At 43.4% G+C, this 25415-nt stretch overlaps 1 protein-coding gene and 1 long non-coding RNA gene across 2 annotated transcripts in view; both read right to left on the reverse strand.

Annotated features, from left to right (window-relative positions):
* The window catches only part of COL21A1 (collagen type XXI alpha 1 chain), a 218319-nt gene extending 203639 nt beyond the window's left edge, over positions 1–14680 (reverse strand). The window contains exon 1 of the mRNA XM_032463320.1: positions 14616–14680. The gene's annotated coding sequence lies outside the window, so the exon portion shown is untranslated. The remainder of the gene's footprint in view (positions 1–14615) is intronic.
* A 3724-nt stretch (positions 14681–18404) lies between these two features.
* On the reverse strand, positions 18405–23030 carry LOC116658329. Its single transcript, XR_004313676.1, has 3 exons — positions 22958–23030; positions 20773–20775; positions 18405–18415 (listed from the first exon to the last, which is right to left on the reverse strand). It is a non-coding gene; the product is annotated as an uncharacterized LOC116658329 (long non-coding RNA).
* Positions 23031–25415: the final 2385 nt, after the last annotated feature.

Here is a 25415-nt window from a genome sequence, read left to right on the forward strand (position 1 = left end):
GTTTGAAAATCAGAAATTGATTTTCCTGGTTACTCCACATGTTTAATTTGTATCCTTATGAATAAAGTATTGCAACTTATCCATCAAGTGGATAAATTAGCTCTGGTTGGTAGTTAAAGACAAACAGAAAGACGGCAGAAAGACAGAGGCAACTGGAGATGGTGTTAACCTCCTCCTCCAGCCCAGCCAATCCTGATGGTGTGCACTTTGATATATTTCATGTGTTGAGGAAGGTGATTTACAACCATCGTGTACAGATATATAAGAAAAGATAGTATGCTAGTCTCCAAAAGAAACATTTTCTATTTTTGTATTTTATCAAACCATATTTGATATAGCTTTATATTTACTGACCTAACGGTCATCTTCAACAATATCTTATTTCTCACTTCTAGTTTTGACTTCGCCTAATTATTCCTGTGAGAAATTTTCCCTCAGAATTTTCTGCAATTCTGGGAGCTATGTGTCTTCTTAAACTGGATTATATATGTCTTACCTTAACATTATTTAATACGTTCCTAAAATGAAAGTAAGCTTGGTTACTTGGAAATGAAACAGCTTGGTTATTCCCTCACATTTTCCATGGGGTTAAAGCTCTCCTTTCTTCCCCTAAATAAAAATGCAAATATTGTTCTAACTAATATGCATTCTCATATGTTCCCATTTTGTAAGCTACTTTCTAAAATGTGAATTAAAATAATAGGAAACTTAAACAAGGCTGGCCAGCTTAGCCTTTTCCATATTTAGTTGCTATGTTTCGCCCTTCAGCACAAAAGTCCACAAAAGGTAAAGAAAAGAGAGCAAGTGTCAGCAAGATGATGGAGCAGCCAAAACACGCAGGAAACCAGCATGAATAAGAGGAAATTCGTTAACAAATTTGCCCAAATGTGCTTATCTGTGATTAAATTTATGGATAAAAATGATACAGTTCTGGGATTTGCTTGAAAATAATCAGGGTTGGGGTGGAGGAGGGGACAAGAAGCACAGATTAAAATGACATGGGCTGTGGGACGACCCTGTCTAAACGGGGTTGCTGGGTATATGAGGTGTGTTATACGATCTTTTCTACTTTTTCTATGTTTAAATTTTGTGGGTATAATAATTAAGCTGTATAGTAGTTAGAATCTGCATCCCAAACTCCCACTTTATCCCTCCATCTCCCGCTTTTGCAGATCCATACTACTGTACATAAACGAGATAAACAACAAGGTCCCACTGTACAGCACAGGGAACTATATTCAACACCTGAATGCTTGTAATAGCCTATAATGAAAAAATATATATACACACATATATAAAACTGAATCACTATGCTGTACACCAGAAATCAACACAACAGTGTAAACCAACTATACATCAATTTTAAAAAGGGAAAAGAAACTAAACTGGACATTTTTTATGGATTGTCTTTAAAAAAAATCTAAGTTGTTCACTCAGATGTAAATGCTTACTAACATAACCATACAGATTTTCATACACCAATTTCCTTCGTCAAATAAGGTATTAGCTTTAAAATGTTCTGGTGATACTGTGGAATGCATTGGGAGACAGAAGCCATTAACTGGCCTTCACCCTCCTTGTTCTTGACTTAATTCCTAGAGAATCAGGCAAACAGCCTGTGGCTTCCATTCCAAGACGCATATCTAGCCAAAATGAACAGACCAGGGCACAATTATTCAGTCTACATTTGATTGGTGATTGATGAATTCTGTTCTAAAGTCTAGTCTCTGGGCTGGTGGATCAATTGATTGGTGACTATTTCATAAAGTTCTCAAAATTCATTTGCTGCATCAGGACCCCCCCCCCCACCTTGTAATAGAAAAGAACAAATCTGACTCCATATGAGATCTGTTCCTTTAGCTCTCATCCTGTGCTCTGTTTCCTGGGCTCAGCCATGCTGGTTCTGCACCTTTTGTAAAAGACTGTTCCTAGAGCCTGAAGTAGACAGGAGAGCCCATTCTCAAGGCTCTGATTTTTAAGAGTATTAATACTTTTCCATTCACATGAAGATAAAAAGTTGCAGAATAGAATATAACATTTGTTTTGCTGGAGGTTTACAGGGACACCACGATCTGACCCACGTGGACAGCCGCAAGAACAAAGGATTCTGACAGTAGGAAGTCTGCAAACACCAACCGAACTCCCTCCCCTCTCTGGAAGGTGTGATTAAATTAAGAGTTTTGAGATGAGGCGATTATCTGGATGAGCCAAGTGGGTCCAGTGTGATTCAAGTGAAAGAGAGAGGCAGAAACGTCAGAGTCAGAGATTTGAAGACCTTACATTGCTGATTCTGAAGACTGTCGACTGAAAAACATAATCTACAATGTGAGAATTGCGAGTCAAGTTTTATTTGGGGCAAACTGAGGACTACAGCCAAGGAGACAGCATCTCAGAAAGCTCTGAGGAGCTGCTCAGAAGAGGCAGCAAGGAGGTCAGTATAGATGTGATTTCAGTGAAGGGGGACACATGCAGTCAAGCACACGTTTTGGCAGAAGGTTGCTGCTAAATCAGGAAGAGCAGGTATCTCTGTAAATGATTTTAGTGCTTTTGTAGATATAAGAAGATGCAAGAATTGGGGCTCATAAAATCTTCTCCTGAAAATATCCTACTACCTGAAGGCCTCCTCGGCCAGTTCTCCCAGAGCACCGAGCGCCTCACTCCTGATCTCTGCCCTGAACTCCTTTCAGGGTGTGTCAAAGGTCAGCGACCCCAGTGGCTTCTGATTTTGTCCTTGTAAAAGCAGATGGCAAGTGACAATTTGCAGTTGGCAAGATGGACAAAGTGGCCACAAGCCAAGGAACACAGGTGACCTCCAGAAGACGGAAAAGGCAAGGAAATAGATTCACTCCTGGAGCTCCCAGAAGGCACACAGCCCCTGCCAACACCTTGCTTTTAGCCTCCTAAGACCCATTTTGGATTCCTGATCTCCAGAAGCTCCAGACCTAAGAACCTACGGTCCTAAATGTGTGTTCTTCTAAGCCACTATGTTGGTAGCAACTTGTTTAGCAGCAGTAGGACACATGCAGATAGGAAGGAACAAGATTACTCTGCCAGGAAACATTTCCTGCAGACTAAATGAAAATATGACAGAGTCCCCGCTCTGCATCCTTTGGGTCTGTACTGTCCAGGACAGCAGCTGCTGAAGACATGTGGCTGTTCAAATTTAAACTTTAAAAATGAAATTTTTAATTCACTTTCTCAACTACGCTGGCCAAGCATTCAACGGTCACAAGGGGCTAATGGTGCCCTATTGGACAGGATGGGCAGAGAACATTCCTGTCACTACAGAAAACTCTATTGGGCCACCTGGCTTTAGATTCTTACAAGTGACACGATTTCTGTCATTCTCCAGAGCTGTGACGCACTTTTGATTTACTCTCTTGGCCGGGGTGGAGGGCAGAGGGATGGGGCAAATACAGAGGTTTCCTCTTGACCTTCAGTTGCTTGTTAATCACACTCAGCCTTTCATTACCTTCCTGTCTGCCCATCGGAAGGCACCGGGGAGCCTTTTATAATACGAATGCCCATCCAAATCAACAGAGCTAGAATCTCTAGGAAAGGTGCTTGAGTATCAGTATTTTTAATGCTCCCCAGATAACGCCAATACCCACCCGAGATTGAGAACCTCTGTCTTAAAGGCATGTTAATATCTGACAAGGAGGGAGGTTCCCAGAGGAGAAAGAAATTCACCACGTGAGAGCTGGGTCCCGGAGCTATTTAATAGCATTGTTACTGGAGAGTAATGTTATTTAGATGTATGTCTTCTGGTACTGAACAGTCTTTCTTTTTAGTCTTATAAAAGTTACTTGAGGGCCACTTAAAGGTACATAATTGCAGCCAGAATAGGTTATCTGAGGTGGGGAGGGTCTAGCTCAGGGGCAGAGCGCATGCTTAGCATGCACGTGGTCCTGGGTTCAATCCCCCGGGACCTCAATTGAAAAAATAAACAAGAATAGCTTATCTGACTAGTTAAGTAGTCTCATGGCAAAAACCTCTCCATATTGTTTTAGAACATTTAAAATCCACCATACAACATATACTAACATATTAGTATACAGATCAATTTTTTTTCCCCTTTCACCAGAAATCTGTGTGACTGGCCCACGGGCACACTTCGGGACTAGACGCTGAAAACATGGGTTTTGAACTTGGCACAGATGTGGCAAATGAACAGAGGCTTTACTCCCAAAAGCCAGGACTAATAAACAGCTATGAGTTTTTAAAAGGGATGATGTGGGCTTAGCAATGAAATGCCAATGTATTTCAAAAGCATCGTTTCCTTGAAAAGAAAACTTCCCAAACTCCTCATGCGAGCCCATCACACCAGTTCCACAGAACACAGTGACCCTTTTCCTGGCCAAGATGAAAGCACGAAGACTGGGAGCAAAAAAGAACAAACCAGAGAACACAACTCTTGGATTCGTGAGTAGAAACGAGTTCCCGGATCTGACTTGTCCCACGAGGACATTTATTTGAAACCATGCGTTCTGGATGTGATGCCAGGAGTGGTCCAGATCCCAGCCCCTTGGCAAGGAGTCCCGTGAGCCCCTGCAGTGCTCCCCTGCTAATGTTTACGCTTTCTCTGGTTCCTTGTCAGATAAACACCAAACAGGATGGAGAACACTGAGGATGCTCTGGAGCCCCTTGTAATGGGGGGCAGGGAAAAACTACCATCCGTATTTTCATGAGAGTATTGGACCTTGACAAAGTCATTTTCAAATGGACCTGTAGTACAGATGATTATGACGGAGCTTTGTTGTGCTTTACTTCATGTGCTTACAGCTGTATAAATATACACATTGTACAAAGGTAAATATAGACTGTATATATCTCCATCCGTACATCTATGGATATTAATACAATTAATTATACTATATAATTAATAATTATAATCAATATACACAGCTCTGTCTGTGTCCATACAGATATGTACATATCTGTGTGTATACACAAGTTTCCCCCTTACCCAAAAGTAGAGCATTTCTAAAACCCTTCGGTAAGTGAAAATGGTATAAAGCGAAGAAGCAACTACCATTGGAGACATAGAAGGTATAGACTTTCTACCAATTTCTGCGGAAAAATTTTTGAGCCTTTCCAAACCCCCCAAATAACCCACCAAGTCATACAAGTCATACAAAAATAACACACAAGATGTAACGTAACACTAACATACAGTAAAAGCAGGAGTGATGGGGTAAATATCCAGGCTGTACGAAGCAGAAATAATGTGTGTGCAGTGTTGTGTCACTCACCAGAATCGGGAAGACAGCCAGCACACTGGGAGGCTGAGCGGTGCTGATGATGGCGTGTTAGGCTCACTCATTGGAGGGTGGGGTAGCGGGACGTACAGGAGACCGAAGTGTAGGAGAGAGGGGAAGAGGGCCATCTACTAACATCTCATCGTCGTCTGAACCCATCAGGGCAGGTAGCTCACTGATGTCTACACCATCTATGTCGAAGGTGGTTCACTGTCTGCCATGGCTGGTGTGGCTGGTGTGGCTGGTGTGGACGCTTGAAACAGGACAGGTCGCTTGACTGCTTACTCCCATGCATTTTTCAAGCATACAATTCTTTGTATGCACTGAAAACATCCTGCAAACCTCCCTAAACATACATGTCCTTTCAAAATTAAAGTCATACTTTCCGGCCATCCTTAGAGCACTGGCAATCCTAGCGATAATCGCACTCGGTGCTTCTTGTCCCGTTCCCTGGACGACTCCACTTGCCGGTTGCTCGCTGTTGCTTCTGGTTTCAGTTTGTATCCTTTCTTTTCGCTCCCGCGTCCACTCTTTATTTGTCAGTTCTGGCTCACGGGATGCCAAAACCTCCTGCACCTCATCTCCATCGACTCCTACAAACCCAGCCTCCTTAGCCAAAACCACTGTGGCCGTATTTATTGTTGATGGTTCAAAGCTCTAAAATCGTTCACTCCTTGGGAGAGTTTCCTCCAAAACTCATCTCTCAAGACCACTAGCCTATGAAGAGCACCCTCACCAAGGTTGGTGGTGGCCGATTTTACATGGTAGTCTTTGCAGATCTCTCATAACGATGCTTCAAAGTTGCCCTCTCTCTCGATGGCACTTACAATAAAACTGCATCACAGTTTGCAAATAGTAAGACTTCATTGTGGCTGGTAGGTCTTGGCCGCAGCACCAACCTCATGTTCTGCAGTAAGAACACAACAGGAATGTTATCGCCATCTCCGGGAATGACAGGTAGATGACCAGCACAGTGTCAACAATCAGAAGACACCTATGATCCAGGTATTTTTCTCGATGGTATTTTTCAGCAATAGGAGTAAGGTATCCACTCATGCACAGTTGACCCTTGAGCAACCACAGGGATGGGGCACCCACCCTGCCCAGTCAAAAGTAGGAAAATCCAAGTATAACTTTACAGCACCCTCTCCATCCACAGTTCTGCGTCCATGGATTCAACCCAATGGATTATGTAGGACTGCAGGACTATTTACTGAAAAAGAAAAAAAACAACTCCTTGAAAGTGGGCCCCCGCAGTTCAAACCCCTGTTGTTCAAGGGTTACCTGTACTCAGAAACAGTCACTTGGATATTCCAACTGCTTGGATGTGAACGAAACACAACAGGAAGCATATTCTTTTTTTTATTGAAGTTGAGTTGATTTACAATGTTGTGTTAGTTCCAGGTGTAGAGCAAAGTGATTCAATTGTACTTACACATATTCTTTTTCAGATTCTTTTCCCTTATAGGTTATTGCAAGATACTGAATGCACAGTTTCCTGTGCTATACAGTAGGTCCTTGTTGTTTATTTATTTTTATATAGTCATATGTATATGTTAATCCCAAACTCCTAATTTATCCCTCCCTCCCACTCCTTTCCCCTTTGGTAGACATAGTTTGTTTTCTATGTCTGTTGAGTCTATTTCGAGTTTGTAAATAAGTTCATTTGTATCACTTTTCTTTAATTCCACATATAAGACATATTATACGATATTTGTCTTTGACTTTCTTCACTTTATATGATAATCTCTAGGTCCACCCATGTTGCTACAAATGGCATTATTTCATTACTTTTATGGCTGAGTAATATTCCATTGTGTGTATATGCGTGTGTGTGTGTGTGTGTGTGTGTATGTGTGTGTGTGTGTGTGTATACCACAAAAACTTCTTTAGACAGTCATCTGTCGATGGGCACTTAGGTTGCAGGAAGTGTATTACCAAAAGCCTTCCCAAAGCCCTTCCGTGCCGTGGGATCTCCTGAACCACACGCTGGTGGAGGTGTGGACAGCATCACCAGTGGCGTTGATAACAGGGATTAGGGTAAACCTGTCCTTGGATGCCTGTGTCCGGAGCCTGCTTTTCTTCTATCAAAATAAATCTCTTCCTTGGCAATTTTTTCCAATATACTGCAGTTCCATCATCATGGTTAAATGCTTATTTAACTACTCTCGGTAGTTATTTTCTTCAGTTCTTCCGAGGACTCTGAGCAGCTTCAGTATCAGCTGAAGCACTCTCTCCAGGGACGTTCAAGCCATGAAGCCTCCCTCTCCTCAAACACCGATCCAGTCGCCGTCACTAGCTTTGCCATGCGCACGACACTTCCACCACCGCCGTCCAGGGCTCTCCGTTGCAGCTTATTTAAAAGGCTGACTGATTTCTCCTTGAGTATAAGGTAACTTCACAGGACAGCACGCTTTGTGTACCCATCAATCCACTCAAGCACAGATTTTCCACTTTCTCCATGACTGGTGTAAGCAGTGTGAATGGCGGACACAGGCAATGTCTTTATTTTGTTTACCATTATCCCAACTCTTAGTTATGTCTAGTTTTACACTAAGTGGCACACCCTTAGGAGCTTTCTTAGGTGTTCCTCATGCCTTAGGACATATCTTGCTAACAGATGCACAGAATAAATCGAGATGAAGCGCAGAGGCTCACAGGCAGTTCAAAGCTACAGCGGCAGGATACTGAGATGCTGAGTGTGGCTCTTCCGGGAAGGAGCTGGGTGGCATTCCTCTCACTGTCCCGGGAGCATGCTGCCCCTTTAACGGCTGCTGAAAAGCAAACACTGGGCCTTATTTTCGATTTTCACCTTCTTTTCTAAAGCAAAAATCCTCCTCAGGTTTCCGCCAGCTGGCAAAAACAGGTACTAATGTAAGACAACATAAGAGTGAAGTGGTGTAATGAAGGCTTTAAAAAAGTGGGGGAACACCAGAGAGGACAGACAAGCATCCACAAAGTGGTAGGTCCGAGGGCAGAGGAATGTTCAGGATCCTGTTAGCACAGAGGGAGAACACCCAGCCTCATGCGATCTCGGGAAGGCTTCCTGGAGGGGGTGACACCTCAACTGAGTCTTGAAAAAAATGAGTAATTACAGGTATTATTCTTGCTGAGCGAGGGTCATGGCTCAGGGTTTGGAGGGAGAGTGCGTTATGGACAGAGAAAAGCGCATAAAGAACCAACAACAGAAGCTATGTAAACAAGAAACTATAAAAAAAATTTAGCAGCCCTGGAAAATAGCCCTTGCTGTCCAGGTGACTGGAGATGAGGCTGCAAATAAAGGCAGTGACTAAATGATAAGGACCCTATGCCCCCTGTTTTAGAAGCTCAGTTTTCTCCTTCGCAACTGGTCGTAGTTGCATTTTGGAATATTCAGGCCAGCTGTCATAGGAGAGATTTAAGTGTGTCAGTAATGGAAGCAGGGAGATGATGAGGAGGTTCATAAAAGCAAGCGATGAAGAGACTGTGAGCTACAGCAATGGTGGTCGGAAAGGAGGAAGGGGCGGAGTCTGCGGTTACTGAGGTGAAATTGATGAATTAGTCAGAAACTGATGATTGACCGGGTAAGGGAGACAGAGTGCAAGGAAACACTGGAACCTGCTCCCAGCTTTCCTGCTGGGGTAACTGGGAATTCATTGCTATTTCTGTGCTGGGGAAAGATGAGTTTGAGGCAGAACATTGGATGAATCAAAATGCCTGAAGTTCACATGTGTGATTTGTATTGAAGTAGCTGTCAGTGATCCAGACAGAACTAGCCAGCACTCAGCACACGGATCTGAAGCGCAGGAGGGACTTCAAGACAGACAAGAAGGAAAGAGAAAGAATGTGGGTGGTAGTAAAAACCAAATAACACCAAGTACAAGAGATTGCTCCCCCCGCAAAAAATAAAAGACAGATACCATGAGGGCACATCAGGGCTACTCAAGGGCACATGGAGGACACCCATGAAGGGATGAGGAAGGAACAGTTAGTTAGACAGGAAGAAAGACAGCCACCAGAAACTGGTATCACGGAAACCCCGGGAAGAGGGCTTTTCAAGGACGGATGGTCTACACTGGCAAAAGCATCAGAGAAGTCAGTAAGGGAGTGGCCTCCGCAGCCATCCACACTAGGAAGACTGGCCGCACGGCACGTGTCTTTCATTCTGGTGACTACTAAACCATGCTTAGTGAATCTCATTGCTTCCTTGGGCTCACTCAAGGTGGGGCAGGGGCGGAGGGTGTGGCTTGGAGGCAGTGGGTAAAGAAATTACATGACCAAAGTCCAGTGCAGGGGGATGAATGACCTCGGGCTTCAGAGTCGCGCAAACCGTGGTTGGGTTAGTCATTCTACCACTTACAAGGCTGGTAAGTTAGCCTCTGAGCCTTAGTTTCCAAAATTTGTAAAATTAAAATGAAATCATGGTGGCGGGATGTCAACATGGTTGAGTTCCAGTGAGATCTCTTCCGGGATGGCATATGGTGCCTTCTAGCTGCATCCTCAGGTGACAGAGATAGGTCAGAAGGGGACAGTCCTACCACAGTAGGACCCCACCCCCATGAACTTAACCTTAATTATCTCCTTGTAGACCTATCTCTAAACACAATCACACTAGGGGTTCGGGCTTCGACGTACACTAGGGGACACAATTCAGCGCATAGCACAGACTCTCAGACCCGGGATGGAAGGGGCAGGCTCCCAGCCAAACCACGCTCGCTCGTAACCTACTCACTGATTAAGAAAGATCGCCTTGGGTCAGAAGCGTGGAGACAGGAGTTCTTGTAGACCCTTCCCTTCTTGCCTCTACCCAATTCAGCCTACTTTCTCCTCTCTCCTGCTCTGCCCAGAAGATGCTCTGGAATCAATGAAGAAGATGACGTTTTTAAGCTGTGCTGTTTTCCTGAAAGAGAGAGAGCACAGAGCCCCCTCCTCCTTAGAACAACTGACGGACTCATTTCCCTTTTTGAGATACCACATTGTATCTCCCTGTGTTTTTCTCGGTAACAACAGCCAGCGTCTGGGGCTCTGTTCCCACTGAATAAATCTGATCGTCTTATGGGGGTTCTGAGAAAGAATTATTCGCAGCCTCGGAGGCAGGGAACTCGAATTCTAAACTAAGTTCGACTGTAAATTATCTGTTGCACTTCGACCGAGATATTTAAATCTTGGAGCTTGTTTTTCTCAACTGTAAAATGACTGGGTTGGATCCAGTGGTCTTAAACTTTGTTCCATTCCTTACATCAGATAATTCTAACAACACCGAAAAGCACTGAAGGTTCAAAACACTCAGCTTGCATGGTTTCCAATGCAAGATCTTCTGTGCGAGTTTGATGGTCCTCGTTTGTGATTTTCCCAGGGTAAGAAATTGGTAGGTATTGGTATAATGATATGATGGCTCTTGGTGCATTCTCTAAATGAAACAAAAGCAGAGTTTGCTTCATAAACTTGGCATTAGGGCAGAAGGTTGCATTTGCGTAGAACGTGACGGCAGCGCCGTAACTGTGAACTCTAGATTGCACCACTAGAGGGCAGCAGGGCGATACAGATTTTTGGTACTTGGCGTTTTCACCTATCACGGATCACCTGGAGACGTGATGGAGCCACTGGGATCTCTGAGCACTAGCCGTATTATGGGGTGTCCCTACAGACAAAGACCATTTAACCGAAAAAAAAAATCAATGCAGCTGGGACTTATTTAATGCCAGTATCATAATTGTTGTAGACACATTGACTGCCTATAAACAAGGCAAATGCCTGAATGTACATTAAAAAAAACTGTCTTTTTCTTTTCCTCAAGATGTCTGATTATTCAATACAGAACAGCCATATTCTGTTCCTTAAGGGCTACTGCTTCACGGAGGGCCCCGAGCTACTCCCTGCTCACGGAGCCTATGTTCTCCACCTGTGACGGCCCTCCCCCACCCCTCAGGCCACCCTCCTGCCTCTTCTTGGGTCCCATGAGGGCAGATAACTCAGAGACCTGCCAGCCAGCCTGGAGGTAGCTTGATACAGAAGCTCTACACAAACCTAGCCAAGGGTGACTAGTTGCAACAATGAGATGCTCTCATTCTGAAATTTAAATTTAGCATTATGGAGAAAATCGGTCTGTTGATGGCATGAATAGATATGAGAAGGAAATGCAGAGATCTCTGGTTCCTTCTCCTGAGGGGCCACTAGAAAGGCCCACCTTTAGATCTAATCTAGGTTGAGTCTTGAATTTTTCCCACCGAGGGGCCATTAGGAAGGCCCAACTTTTTGCACAATATCGCTAACTATCAGAGAAATGCAAATCAAAACTCCAATGAGTTATCACCTCACACTGGTCAGAGTGACCATCATTAAAAAGTCCACAAATGATAAATGCTGGAGAGGGTGTGAAGAAAAGGGAACCCTCCTACACTGTTGGTGGGAATGCAGTTTGGTGAAGCCATTGTGGAAAACGTTATGGAGATTCCTTAAAAAACTAAAAATAGACTTGCCATATGATTCAGCAATTTCATTCCTGGGCTTATATCCAGAGAAAATTATAATTTGAAAAGATACATGCACCTCAGTGTTCATAGCAGCACTATTTACAATAGCCAGGACGTGGAAGCAACCCAAATGTGCATCGACAGATGACTGGATAAAGAAGCTGCGGAGTATACATACAATGAAATACCACTCAGAGTTCTTGACAAGTTGTTCCCAGGTGCGCCAAGTGAATCCTAGCAGTTTCTGTCCCTGATTCTTAGAAACCCCAAATTTACCACTGTTACCCCTTTCTGGATTCTCTGTGCAATCATGTAGTTGGCTACACATGGAAGGTTTGACCCTTTGCCTCTGCGTGTATTTAAGCCCAGGTGCCAGGCAGACCCTCATTGTGTTGAGACAGAGGTGAGTGTCCTTCCAGCTGGACAATCCAGGTGATTTGCTGGCTGCTCACTGGACTGCAGGGGAAGGGCGACTGGGCACTGACTTGGGGCTTGTGTCCCAGTAGTTGAAGACCTCTTGTCCTCATCCTGTTCCCCATCCCTCTCAGCCCGTGATCCCTCCTGTCCAGCCCAGGAGCAGGAAAGCTGGCTGCGCAAGTCGGCTTCTGAGAACCTTCATTACATGATGCTGAGAACTCCGGAAGTTGCCATCTTTGTTTTCTGCCTGGCACTTTCCTCAAAGCACAGGGACTGAATACTGACTGTTTGGGTTAAAGGAGGAAGTCCTTAAATGGTCATAAATTTAGGGCTCTCTCCTTTAACTTAACCAGTCAGCATCTGGGCAGTAGACTGGGGCAGAGCACCGCTCTAAGAGGGCAGTCTCTCCACCCACTGGCCCTGAGCGGGAGGTGTGACAGGGTCCAGACACCTGGACAGGAAAGCGGCATGGAACAGAAGTCCACCCCGACCCCTGGAGATGGAAGGCAAGACAGAACCAGATGTCCCACCATCCGGACAGCGTGGAGCTGCGCCCCACCCACTTCTGGCACATTACTACAATACCTCAGACACTCTCCACGACTGAGCCATTATTCCAACATCACATCTAATGAACATCAGGTGACAACTGACTGAGAGCCTTAACACAAAGCTCTTGCTTTGTGTGGGGAAACACACGGTTCTACCTGAATATCAGGTTTGATTAGATACGTTGTCTTTCATTATCAAAGTTCTTCACACATTTTAATTAAGTGCATACATAACAAAAGAAAAGAAAATTAAGTTTTGAAATCCTTTCAATCTTTCTGAAAATAACCGGTGGCAGTCGTTTTGAATAACTGGAGTCTTCCGTTCACTTCAACTTCTTATATTAAAAATATAATTTATAATTTGCATAGATTAATTCAAACACCTGGGAAATGATTTAAAAATGTATTGCGCTAGAAGCAGCCGGATAATCACAAGTCTCCAAGCCAGAGCGCAGGGACAACGGCAGCAACCTGGCCCCAGCACACCCACTCCCTCCCCCCGCAGAAAACCGCCTTCTTCCTCATCTCATTAGGCGCTCAAATCTCGCCAGAGGAGAGATGCCAAAAGCTAATCTAATTGTAATCGAGCGATCCCATGTCGCAATCGGCACAACACAGCGTCGCAAATCAAAATGACAGCCCTGTTTGCCTGGCTGGTTGACCATCTTACCTGGCGATCAGTTGAAACAATTCTTAGAAGTCTTCAAAACAGGTATGAATAGCAAAGAAACTACTTTCAGTTAGAGAGGAAACTCTGAAAAGCCCTTAATAAAATCGCTACTGATTCAGCTCATCAGTTAACAGCACATCCTCACGTCTGCTTGGCTAGATCAGGAGGACGGTCCACTGTGAGACCAGACAGGCACACCTAAGTCTATCCCCCAGACTCCTTCTGCGGGACACCTGGACTCAATAAGAAGGGAATCTGAACACAAAGGAGCAAATCCTTACATCCCAGTTACACGTGTAGGAGGTGGTGTGGGGAGACACAGGGTCTTCAGGGTGGGTTCTTTCCGAATGATCTTTCCAGTGCAATCAAGTTAACATTCTACCTTGGAGCAGGTTATAGAAAACGCTGTTACTTTCATTTAATCCATTTTTGTGAACCTCTCTTAATCTTATGTATTATCTTCAAGGGCTCTCAGAGTCTAAATATATTTTAAAAGTCCAACAACTTGGTTTTAAAAAAGCTCTGGGTTTCAGAAACGTGGGCTTACAAGTGAACAGAAATAAACAACCATTATCTCATTTCATTGAAGCAAAGCAGAGTGAAAGGTGAGCCTCCTGCCACGTGGTGTAGAGTGAATTTCAGCAATAGAACAAAACAGCTCAGCCTAAGGAAGGGAAGAGACCAATGTACTGGATTCGGAAACAAAGAAATGGGCTTTTTTTCCCCCCAGAAGCCTACACATGATACAGAGGAAGATAAAACACAAGAAAACATATCGGGGGGAGGGTATAGCACAGTGGTAGAGCACGTGCTTAGCATGCCTGCGGTCCTGGGTTCAATCCCCAGTACCTCCATTAAAAAAAAATTAAAATAAATAAACAAACCTAATTGCCCCACTCTCACTCCAAAAAAAAGAAAACATATCAGGTAACAGTTCAGCTAGAAACTCAAGGTAGAGGAGGAGACCAAAGCTGGGCAGGGGTTCAGACATCAGTGAGGCACTTAGAAAACTTTGTAGAATGGTACCCACCTTGGAATCGTGGGGGAGAACATGTGTGAACTCAACAAATCTAACAGACCTGAGCTCAAGCCCTGGCTCCACCAGTTAGTAACTAGATGCTTTTGGGGCCGCCTCCTGTCTTAAGACAGTTTCTTCAAAATGTAAATGGAGATGATCAAAGCTCTCACCTCCCGGGACTGGACAGACACCCGCATGATGTACTTCGCGCAAGGCTTGGCTGCGAAACCGCCTTGGATTGGGACTCACCCAGCAGCTGCAGCTGAGAAGAGTCATGTGAAAAGGAGGTCAGTTGGTCTGCAGGAGCCAGCTTGCTATCCTCTGGAATATAAGTAAGACAGAGTCCAAACCCACGACTGTTGGGGTCAGGCTGTCCACTGTGGGGTTAGGACCTGGGTCATCTGCTTCCTGTATGAAAAAAAAAAAGGTACATGTGCCCATTTTACAAGAGGCAAAAGACAGCAGAAGTGACCCAGAAACTCAACCCAGGGCTTGTTAACAGCATAGAAATTTGTCCAACCCACTCTCTGGTTATATTCACATCATGACTCTAATAATCCGTTTTCTGTGACTTATAGTCACATGGTTTCTAGAAAGTGACTTAAGAATTAGGATGAGTCATCTTTTTGAAGAGCCCTAACTTGATATAGTGTCTTTCAATCCTATTTTGTCTAAATTCAGCAGACTCATTGCTTTCCAGACGTCAGGGCTCCTTCCTCCACCAAAGTCCTGGATGTTTTCTCATTAGGACCTCCGTTCTCTGCATGCTGCTCGGCACAGGCTGCAGGGTTTAATGACTTCTCATCCAGAAAGACAGCCCCCCTGCCTTTCTTAGCACAGACTGGGCTCAAACTTTGCAAAACATTCCTCTTTATCTTTACAGGTAAAAACTCCTTTTTCTCTCTTACCCCACTCCCCCAATCTCAACATCAAATATGGAAAATAATTCATTGAACAGCTGCAGACACTTGGCATTCTGATTAAAAACGTAGCTCATATTTTGCCTTTAGGAGCAAACATTTTAATGTTTGTATTTTAAGGGGTTCACAATTTACTCCCTACCCCTACCAAATTCTTGCATTATTTCTAGATCTTTAATTGCATGAGTCAAAATAAATTGGTGATTATGTAAGCCAAGCACATAAACTTGTCTTCACAGTAAGAGCTACAAATGCTTTTTAAGGTCATTTTTTAAAATATGTGTTCTTTTCAATTAAAAACTTTTAAAGTATTTTTAAATCTATCCCAATTCAAATTTGATATGACAGTATGCATACTGAACTGCAGGTTCAATACAGAAGAGATTTTGTATGACCAAAGCCAGTTTATAACTGTGTCTTCATTTGCCATTAGTTTAAAGACATTCCCCATCACAAGAGTGGACCAGCAGAGTATCGCACTTTTACCCGCTCTAAACAACTGGCAGGTGCCATAATTCAACTCTTGCTGATTGTAGAGCTGACTTCTGCATCAGAAAAAAAAAAAAATCACGTAGAGACTCCACTTGTCACGTTTTCCACAAAATCCTCAGCCCAGGAATTACTGTTGAATGAATGACAAGTCATACTGACACATTAACATGAGTCACAGAACAATGAAATGTCTTTCAATTTGACGACAGCCCTACGTTGGCAAACATGTCAAAGGTAGGAACACTTTAGATCCTGTCTAAAAATCATCATGCAGAATGGATGACAGCTATAAAAAGCTTAGCATTGCTTCCTAAAAAATCTTTTCAAATTCTTGCGAGAAGGGAGTTACTTGGTAAATCTCAGTTCTCTATTACAGTAGGTTTTCCCACCTACTGTTTTCAAAACTACAACTGAAAAGCACGCTCTCAAATGGTAAGGAGGGAGGAAGAGACTAACCTCTGCTAACTGAGCTCACAGCCTGTCTTTGCAGGGACGGAGCTGTTAGACCCTGATCACTTGGCCAGCAGAGTCCACGTCCTCCGCAGAAGCAAAAGTCCTGCCTCGTGGAGACAGTTCTGAAAAAGAAGGGCCAAATAGCCCAGAGCCCAGGTGTAGAGCCAGAGCAAACCTGGATTCAGGTCCCTGCTTGGTCACCTATGAGCCGGGTGACCCAGAGCAAGTGATGGAACCTCCATCATCTCAGCTTTCCCACCTTTCAAATGACAAAAGCAAGATCTGTTTACAGATTGCTCATAACAGCATCAGTCCATGCTCAACAATGGTTATGAAGTCACCAGCATTATTAAATGACATGTATCTCCAGCCATCTCAATTTCAAGTTTCTTTAAGGACTTCCTTATTAAGTATTTTGTGTGTGTATCTCACACACACACACACACACACACACACACACACACACACACACACACACGGTGACTGTGAGCCCACCTTCGCCGCTTCCCTGGGTCTGTGAGCTTCACCCCATCTGCGGGGCAGAGGGAGGTGGTGGAAGTCAATTCCCGTTAGCAAGTAGCCAAAAGCCAAATCGGTACAACCACACTGGACCGTTTCCTATCTCGATTTTTGTTTTACTGCCTGAATACTATAGGGCGGCTGATTTTTTTTTTTTTTCTCTCTTTCCCTCTTTACAGCAGTTTAGTTCAAAGGTGAAAGGAAATGAAAAGGGCTGTTTGTCAGGAAATAATGTCTCTTTGTTCAGCTGAGAACATGCACCCCAGGGCAGCTGTTGATGGAGCCATCTAACTAGTTCCACGAACTCAAGTCGCGGCGGAGACAACGCTGTCACAAACTCAGACCAGACACAGTCCTCCTCTCTGTGGGTGTGGCACCTGGTCCCTGACTTCTGAGTCTGTGATTCTTAGGACAGCCTGGATCACTGTAATCTCAGCCTGGAGAAGACATGACAGAGACCCACAGAGAATGAATGTAGCCTTCAGCACAAATTTAATTTTCTCTGAGGATAGGACCTTTTTAGAATCTTACTAATGAAGCTTCTCTGTAGATCATTTGACTCTCAAATACAGAAAAATAATTTCATGAAAATAAAAATTACTATCTGCCTTTCAAAAAGTTTTCCATTCAATACAACCTTCTATTATGTTTTAGAATCACTGGAAGTCTAGAAAGATATTTGATTCACTATGTGGTAGCAAACAAGTCAGTTCCCTTGAAGCCATGCCTGTTTTGATCTAAAAATATACCACTGAGGTTTAAAAATACATAATTCATTGATTTAAAATTTAAATATCAAAATTTTTAATTATTTGGAAATAATTTGGAATTATTTAGAATTATTCCAAATAAATTTGGAGGTTATTAAGCTGGATTTTTCAGTTTAAGTCAAATTAAATGCTGCATTCGGGGGAGGAAACGTGGAAAGCAAACCATTTGCAAACGGACACGGAATCCACTGATAGTACTTCTGAAAACACTAAGAAAGCATTCGTTAGGAGTAAACATATATTTTATCCAGCTATGTAAATCATCAAGAAAAGTGAGATGTGATGGCAGGTGACCCCAAGAGGTTTAGAGCACAAGCCCTGAGCTGGGAAGGGCTGTCTCAGAGAATCACCAGTGGGCTGGAGGATTCAGATGGACGATCAAAGGTCAGTCAGTTATGGTTGAACTTAGCTGCAAACTGGGTAAGACGTTTCTTCCTCTGTTGGGATTATTTTCTTGGGCTATACTACTGGTGCGGAATTTCTAGCTCAAAGGATTAGGGCTTTTAATACAGGCCACCAAACTGCCCTCCAAAAAAAGTTGCACATTCACTCTCCCTTTAGCTGCGCAGTGCAGGAGGATTCCAGTTCCTCTACCACCATGTTCAACATGGGGTTATGTCAGTTTTTTAAATTCACGTGTTAATTTACTAGGTAGAGAGTGACATCTCCCAGCTCAATTTTAATCTGCATTGATGTGATTAGTGAAAAAGTTCTAGATGTTTCTTAACCATTTATAGTTTTCCTTTTATAAATTGCCTATCCATGTCCTTTGCGCATCAATCAATTGGTACATTCTCAGTTCTCTAATTACTTGGTAAAACTCTTAATACCTTAAATATGTTTAGAACATATGTCTGGACATACTGGTCAGGATTTTACCAGTTTACCCTTTGCTCTTTAGTTTTCTTTGTGTTGTTTTTTTCCTTAATAGGTTTTCTTTATTTTTATTTATTATTGTATTATTTAATTGTCTTATTTTGGCAGTGGGGAGGAAATTAGGTTTATTAATTTTTACAGGAGGCACTAGGTGGGGACTGAACCCAGGACCTCCTGCATGCTAAGCATGCGCTCTACCACTTGAGCTATACCCTCCCCCCTCAATAGGTTTTAAATTTTCACGTAGTTAAATCTTTTGACATTTTCTTTCTTTTATGGTATTTTTTTGCACTTATGCTTAAGAAGGTCTTCCCACTATATGAGATAGCTCATATGTGGAATCTAAAAAACAAACAAACAAACAAAAACAAAGCATAAATACAGGACAGAAGTAGATTCACAGAGAATACAGACTTGTGGTTGCCAGGGGGGCGGAGGGTGGGAAGGGATAGACTGGGATTTCAAAATTGTAGAATAGATAAACAAGATTATTCTGTATAGCACAGGGAAATATACACAAAACGTTATGGTAGCTCACAGAGAAAAAAATGTGACAGTGAGTGTGTATATTGTCCATGTATGACTGAAAAATTGTGTTGAACACTGGAATTTACACAACATTTTAAAATGATTATAAATCAATAAAAAAAACTGCTGTAAATTTAAAAAAAAGAAATTGCCTTATTTTCCCCAAATTATTTTATGATTTATTTTTTAAATTTTTTGAAACAGTTTATTGAGGTATAACTGACATGTAATAGAATACACGTATTTAAAGTGAAATCTGATAGGTCTTGACAAATATCTACACCTGTGAAACCATCGCCACATCAAGATAATGAATATACCCACCGCCCCAGCGAAGTTCCCTTGTGCCCCTTCTAACACTTTATGTTCAGTTACCTTCATCCCCTTGCCTCCCCCGCCCCAGGCTTCCTCTGACCTGCTTTCTGTCACCACAGCTTATTTTTCATTTGGTAAGAACTCTATGCAAGTGAACTCATACAAGAGGCACACTTTCCTTATCTGGCTTCTTTTCGTTCAGCATGATCATATTGAGATTCATCCATATTGCAGTGCATATCAATAGTTCCTTCATCCATCCAGAGGGAACTCTAATTTGGAAAGATACATACACCCCAGTGTTCACAGCAGCACTATTCACAATAGCCAAGACATGGAAGCAACCCAAATGTCCACCAACAGATGGCTGGATAAAGAAGCTGTGGTATAAACAATGGAATACTACTCAGTGATTAAAAAAAAAAAAGAATAAAATCATGCCATCTGCAGCAACATGGATGGACCTAGAGATCATCATTCTAAGTGAAGTCAGCCAGAAAGAGAAAGAAAAATGCCATATGATATCACTCATATGTGGAATCTAAAAAGAAAAGAGAAAAAAAAGACACTCTGAACTCATCTACAAAACAGAAACAGACTCACAGACATAGTCAACAATCTTATGGTTACCAGGGGAAAGGGGGTGGGAAGAGATAAATTTGGGAGTTTGAGATTTGCAAATGATAACCACCAGGTACAAAAATAGATAAAAAGCCAAATATCTTCTGTATAGCCAAAGCAGATATGCTGTGCGTGTCCAAAAGCCATAAATTAGGTTGCTTCAATCAGTAAAGTTTAAGTGAAATTATGTATAATTTCAGAATGACTTCCCCTTATCTCAGTATGTGTAGATTTTTCCATCATCTCCCCTTTTGATTGCAAATCTTTCAACAGAAAGCATTGATGATCAAAATATCCACCCCTCAGTGCTGGGGTGATGCTCCTGCCCCAGGTTCAGATCGTGTCCCTCGTGCTGGGGCTCCTTTATATTTGCCTAGTTATGTCGGGGGAAAACTCATCAGCTATCATGAACCGGCTCAGAGGTCTGTTAATGGGGAAACACATTTTGGGCCATACATTTTATCACTTATACCCAGTTGTTACACAGGCACTGTACCTGTGCCTTTAGCAATAGACATATAGACAAAGCATTGTTGTACATCCTGAGTAGTTATCCTCTGGGACAACGCCATGAGAGAATTCTCTTTCTATCCTAAACGTTGGGGGCAACAGTGCGGTTGGAAGTAAAACAAAAACTTTCAATATTGATAGGGAGATAAGCATCTGATGGACAATTCAGTTAGAAATTGTAGATTCAAAGCCAGTAATATTTCAGACAAAACCAAAAAATTATAACCATATTCATCACTTTACTCAGTCCTATGTAATTAATCCTTTTTACAAAATCATAGTTTTCATTCAATCTTTTTAAGTATCTCACCCAGTTCAGCAGTACGATTTAAAAGAAACCTGTACTTGTCGAAAAGTCCTTTTTAAGAATCTCACTGAAGATGAAGCAGTTTTGCAAAGCACTAGCTTAACTGTCCATGAATAACAGAAGACTTACAAAAGGGGAGGGTAAAGATCTGGTTATAATTTTTTTGACAAAGAAGCTTTATCAAGTTGCTGTGACGTACAGCATTTTAAGATAACAACCAGACTAGAACCAGAATTATGACTGATCGCATCATACCAGGACAGAACTAAATTTCAGAAACCTTATATCATTTCCAGAATGTCTATATTAACAACATTCATCTGTACCATATAATCTGAGGAGATTTATCACTCATTTGAGAATGCCGTGTAATTTAAACATACCAACCCATCCTAGTGTGAAGGAAAAATACTGCAAACCACATCAGTAAACAAAGAAGGCTGAAGCCATCAAGTCATCAGCGCCTGGCCCCCACCCCCACCCCCCCAGTGAAGACAAGCCTGCAGCCCGGCCTCTGCAGCCACTCACAGTGGTGCACCCTGAGGGGACTCAGAATAAGAAAGGACAGGACGCTGGCCCTAGACAGCTAGGTGCTTGTCAAAGGAATGAATTCAATGGGCCCAAATGTTTGCTCCCTCCCATATATAGAAAAGCACTAAATTCTTTAACTTGAGATGCCTGGTTTTCTTTAGGTAACAAGTAATCTTTTATTGTTCCAACTACCTGGTCTTTGTTGTAAAGCTCCTGTATATCCTAGCTCCTCCCCTAGCTCTTCCGAGTACCCCCTCAGAGCGACCTGAGAGGCTGTCATCCCAGCTCGAGTCCTCAGAATTGTCCACTGAATAAAACATAACCCTCAACATTTAGGCTGTGCATTTATTTCAGTCGACACTAGTTAGCTTAATATTGTTCTCTGAGATGTCTCAGGGGTCCTCTGAAGCATCTCAAAATGAGCTGAAGTCACAAGAACTTTGATTAGAATTTTGATAGGAAGTTTGTCAACATCGAAAAGTTTCCCACAGCCTGTTACCAGAAGCATCTGTTGTCACAAGCAAGTGAACTTGCTCTCCTAACAGAGGAACCAAACCTAGTCCTGCACCAGGATTTTAATAACAAAATCCATTCACCTACTTTTTGTGTAATCTCATCTTAGTCTGACCATGCACAAAACTTCTTTTTAGGCTTCCTACAAACTTTTCCCTTAACAAAATGCAATTGCATTCCCCATACTTTTTAGACAAAAACTTATACCCTGCTTTTCTGATGTATACTGAAATATTTCCTTTATTATTTTTAGTAACTTGAAGACATTTAAATTAGAACCTTCAACTTTAAAAACCTTAATTTCTAGTGAAAACCAAGAAGTAAGCCATTAAGAACCATCTTTTATATTAGCACTCTGTAGACTGGCAAGCATAAATACCAACAATAATTTCTAAAAACGTATGCTTTTTATAGAAAATATCTCAATGTGGCACCAAACATATTTCATGTCCTAAACATCTTTAGTTTCTCTGTAAAGGGAAGCCAAATGTTCAGTAAAAACTGTTTCAGTATCTTATTTTGTTTGGGGCTGACCCAGCTAGTCAATAAATTTCCATCATTTAACTTAATTTAGCACAACTCTAAAATCTCAAGGTACCAAGTATCTGGAGAGGTCATTTTTAAGTAGACATTCCTAAAACAGAATTATTTCCAAAGAATTCACCCAAAAGTTATTTGCATTTAACTTACTTATAAGAATTTTATCAGATCAAGTTAACTGATTTCTTTTTTCTGTTAAACCCTGCAGTGGAAGCACGAACCCACTGCCCCTCACGAAGCCTGGGTACAACGGAAGACCTGTCTGTGTTGATTACACCAGCAGCTTAAGCTAGCTTTAATATCAGATGTTAATGCCGAACATTTCCTAGATCACGCGAGCCCAAAATTTGCCACCGAGCTTCTTTTATACTTAGAAGTATTTAATTTGTAAGTGCTTACTTTGAAGTCAATTAAATAGAACTCTTTTCCATGTTAATTTTTATTTCAAGACAGACAGAACCAGAGATCTCAGTTTTTCTGCCTGAGTTCAAGCCTTTTCCCTTGAGAGCCCAGGTAGATAGATCATTTATACCTCAAAGGCACGGGAAGAGAACTGCAAATTCCTTTTCAAACGGTTTATACAAAACCCCATCATCTCAGCTACTTTCAGGGATTTATTTTTCCAGTTCCCAAGTACCCACTGCAACTTACAGAAATTAACAATAATAGGTAATAATATGTGTATCATTCACTCACATTCAGATGCCTAACTTTCAGCAAAACTAGGAAGAGAGAATAGCAATTTGGACTCAGGTACCAAGACACACACGCACACGCCCAAGATAAACGCCAAGCTGCAAAAGCCCCACGTTGACGTGACAGCAGAGCTGTCAGGGCCACTGTTCTGATCTCAGGGAGTCCTGAGGTCACAGCTGTTACAGTAAAAATTTCATTCTCTTTCATTTACGGGAGCATGGCTGAAGATGCCCCCAGCTTTGCAAAGTACACTCTAGGAGGATTATATATAAGCTGGAACGGGGCTCTGATCATCCACACTTAATTGTTCATGGCCGATGGTATCAAATATCAAGCAAACTACAATTCAAAACGGTGTCAGGGTCACAGTTCCCTGGCCCCAAAAGAGAGACTCCAACCCATTGCCCCAGCAACCCAAAAGGGGGGAGCCCCATCCAGCGCCCCATCAGATGTGAAGCCAAATCAAAGACCAAAGCTAGAAAGGGAAAATCCCGGCCAGACCTCTGCCACAGGTGAGGCCAGAGCAACAGGGAAGGACACGCTGGCTGCGTCACACGCAAGCCTCGTTGCTCAGAGACATCTCAACTGGCAATGCAGATAGATACACGTGCGCGTGCGCACACACACACACACACACCCCAAATATGGCCCCACAGACAAAAGATCATACAAGATGTAGCCCCAAAATTCCTCTTCCACTTCCAGACAGAGGCTTCCAGAGTGGCCTGGCTCCCAAAAGAGAACGGACCCAGAGTGGCTCACTTCCCGGAAGGGAAGGAGCCCAGGTGGAGCGGGTAGAATTTTCCCATTCTGCACAAGCCCGAGGGCTTAACCCAAAACCAAACACATAAAAACACAAACAACAAATAAGCTACGGTCGCACAGACAATCAGAGGTGATGTCATCTAAGGATTTCACTTCCACTCCCAAACGGCGGCCCCCAGACAGGCCCACCTCCCGAAAGACAACAGACCCAGAGTGGCTCACAATGAGCCCAGAGCTGCTCCCTTCCCGGTGGAAATGAGCCGGGATGGAGTGGAGAGAGTTCCCAGCCTGTGTGAGCTGGAGCGACTCACCCCCAGGCGACACCGAGTGTGGACGCAGCTCCAGACGTTTCTGGGCTCCAAAGAGTCTCATGCATAGGGTGGCCAGCGCCTGCCGGGGAGACTCACTCCCGGTTCCCGGTGCCAAGTGAGCTCTGGCAGCTGCTGGGACCCAGGGGAGGGGCTGCCCCCGGCCATGGTCCACCCGCCAGGGGCACAGACTCCAGCTCCGGCTCACCAAAATTGTTGCCAAAGGCAGGTTCATGTGCCTGAGGCACTGTGAGGCCAAACTGAAACAGGAGTTTGGGGCAGAGAAATGTTTATTGCAGGGCCAAGCAAGGAGGATGGGGTGGCTCATGCCCAAGAAAACCCCAAACTCCCCGAAGGGTCTCAACAAAGCATATCTAAAGGCCAGGTAAGGGGGGTGGGGAGTGGAGTCCACAGGACACACGATCTGCTGTACACAATTCTCTGATTAGTTCACATGGAAGTTGCAGGGCGGTCAACACGATCAACCCCCAGGCACCAGGTCTGGGGGCCATGTGCTCTCCATCACCAAGTAGTTAATTTCTTCCCTTGGGTGGTGGTTCTTAGCATCTGAAAAACTCAGGACATATACATAAGATACTATCCTGTGGGTCCTTCAGAGAGGAGCTGCAGCAGAGGACATGGGGGAGGGAGTCTGTCCTGGGAAGGGCCCCCAGGGTCCTGCTCGGATATATTATTACTTCTAGACCCTGGTGTGGTGGCTTAAAGGAGCCGTACAGAGCGAGACCACCTTTAGTTAAACGTAAATTACAATGACGTTAGGTTGTTGCCCATGAAAGGATGGCTAGTTGTGTAGCGCTTGCTTATCATTTAGTGAATTACAGAGTCTGTCCCTTTGGTTTTGGTCGGCTCAGTCTTGATTGGCTGGTGTGCCAAGAGTGGGTCATTTCCTTGGCTCCACTAACATTTCACTAGGCTCACCAGTAACTGACTCAGAAGTGAGCCCGTCTGTGGGCCCTAAGAAGGATCATGAGCACGCCACGGGTTGGGTCACTGCTCAGCGCAGTCAGGACTTCCTCTCCCTGCAGGCTGTCTCAGCGCTGTGGGAGCCTGGAGATAAACCGGGCCATAACCAGTCCGCGTGTAAAACTGAAGGCTGACCCACAACCTGCGGCAGTCCGCCCAGGAAACCAAGCCCCTTATCCACAGTAAACAGCTCAGGAAGCCAGCCTGCTCTGGGTCAGAGCTGCAGGAAAAGCCAGACTGCCGTCTCTATGGACAATCCAGGAAGCTAAACAATAATTTCTGTAACCACCAGCCACTTGTTTGATAAACGACAGCTCCCAACCTAGGACCAACTAGTGAAAGAAAAAGCTCCGCCCTAAACAATCACGTAGGATGTTCTGCTTCTGGTGAGCCCGCCAGCA

This window comes from Camelus ferus, chromosome 20 (genome assembly GCF_009834535.1).
Source record: "Camelus ferus isolate YT-003-E chromosome 20, BCGSAC_Cfer_1.0, whole genome shotgun sequence".
NCBI lineage: Eukaryota > Metazoa > Chordata > Mammalia > Artiodactyla > Camelidae > Camelus > Camelus ferus.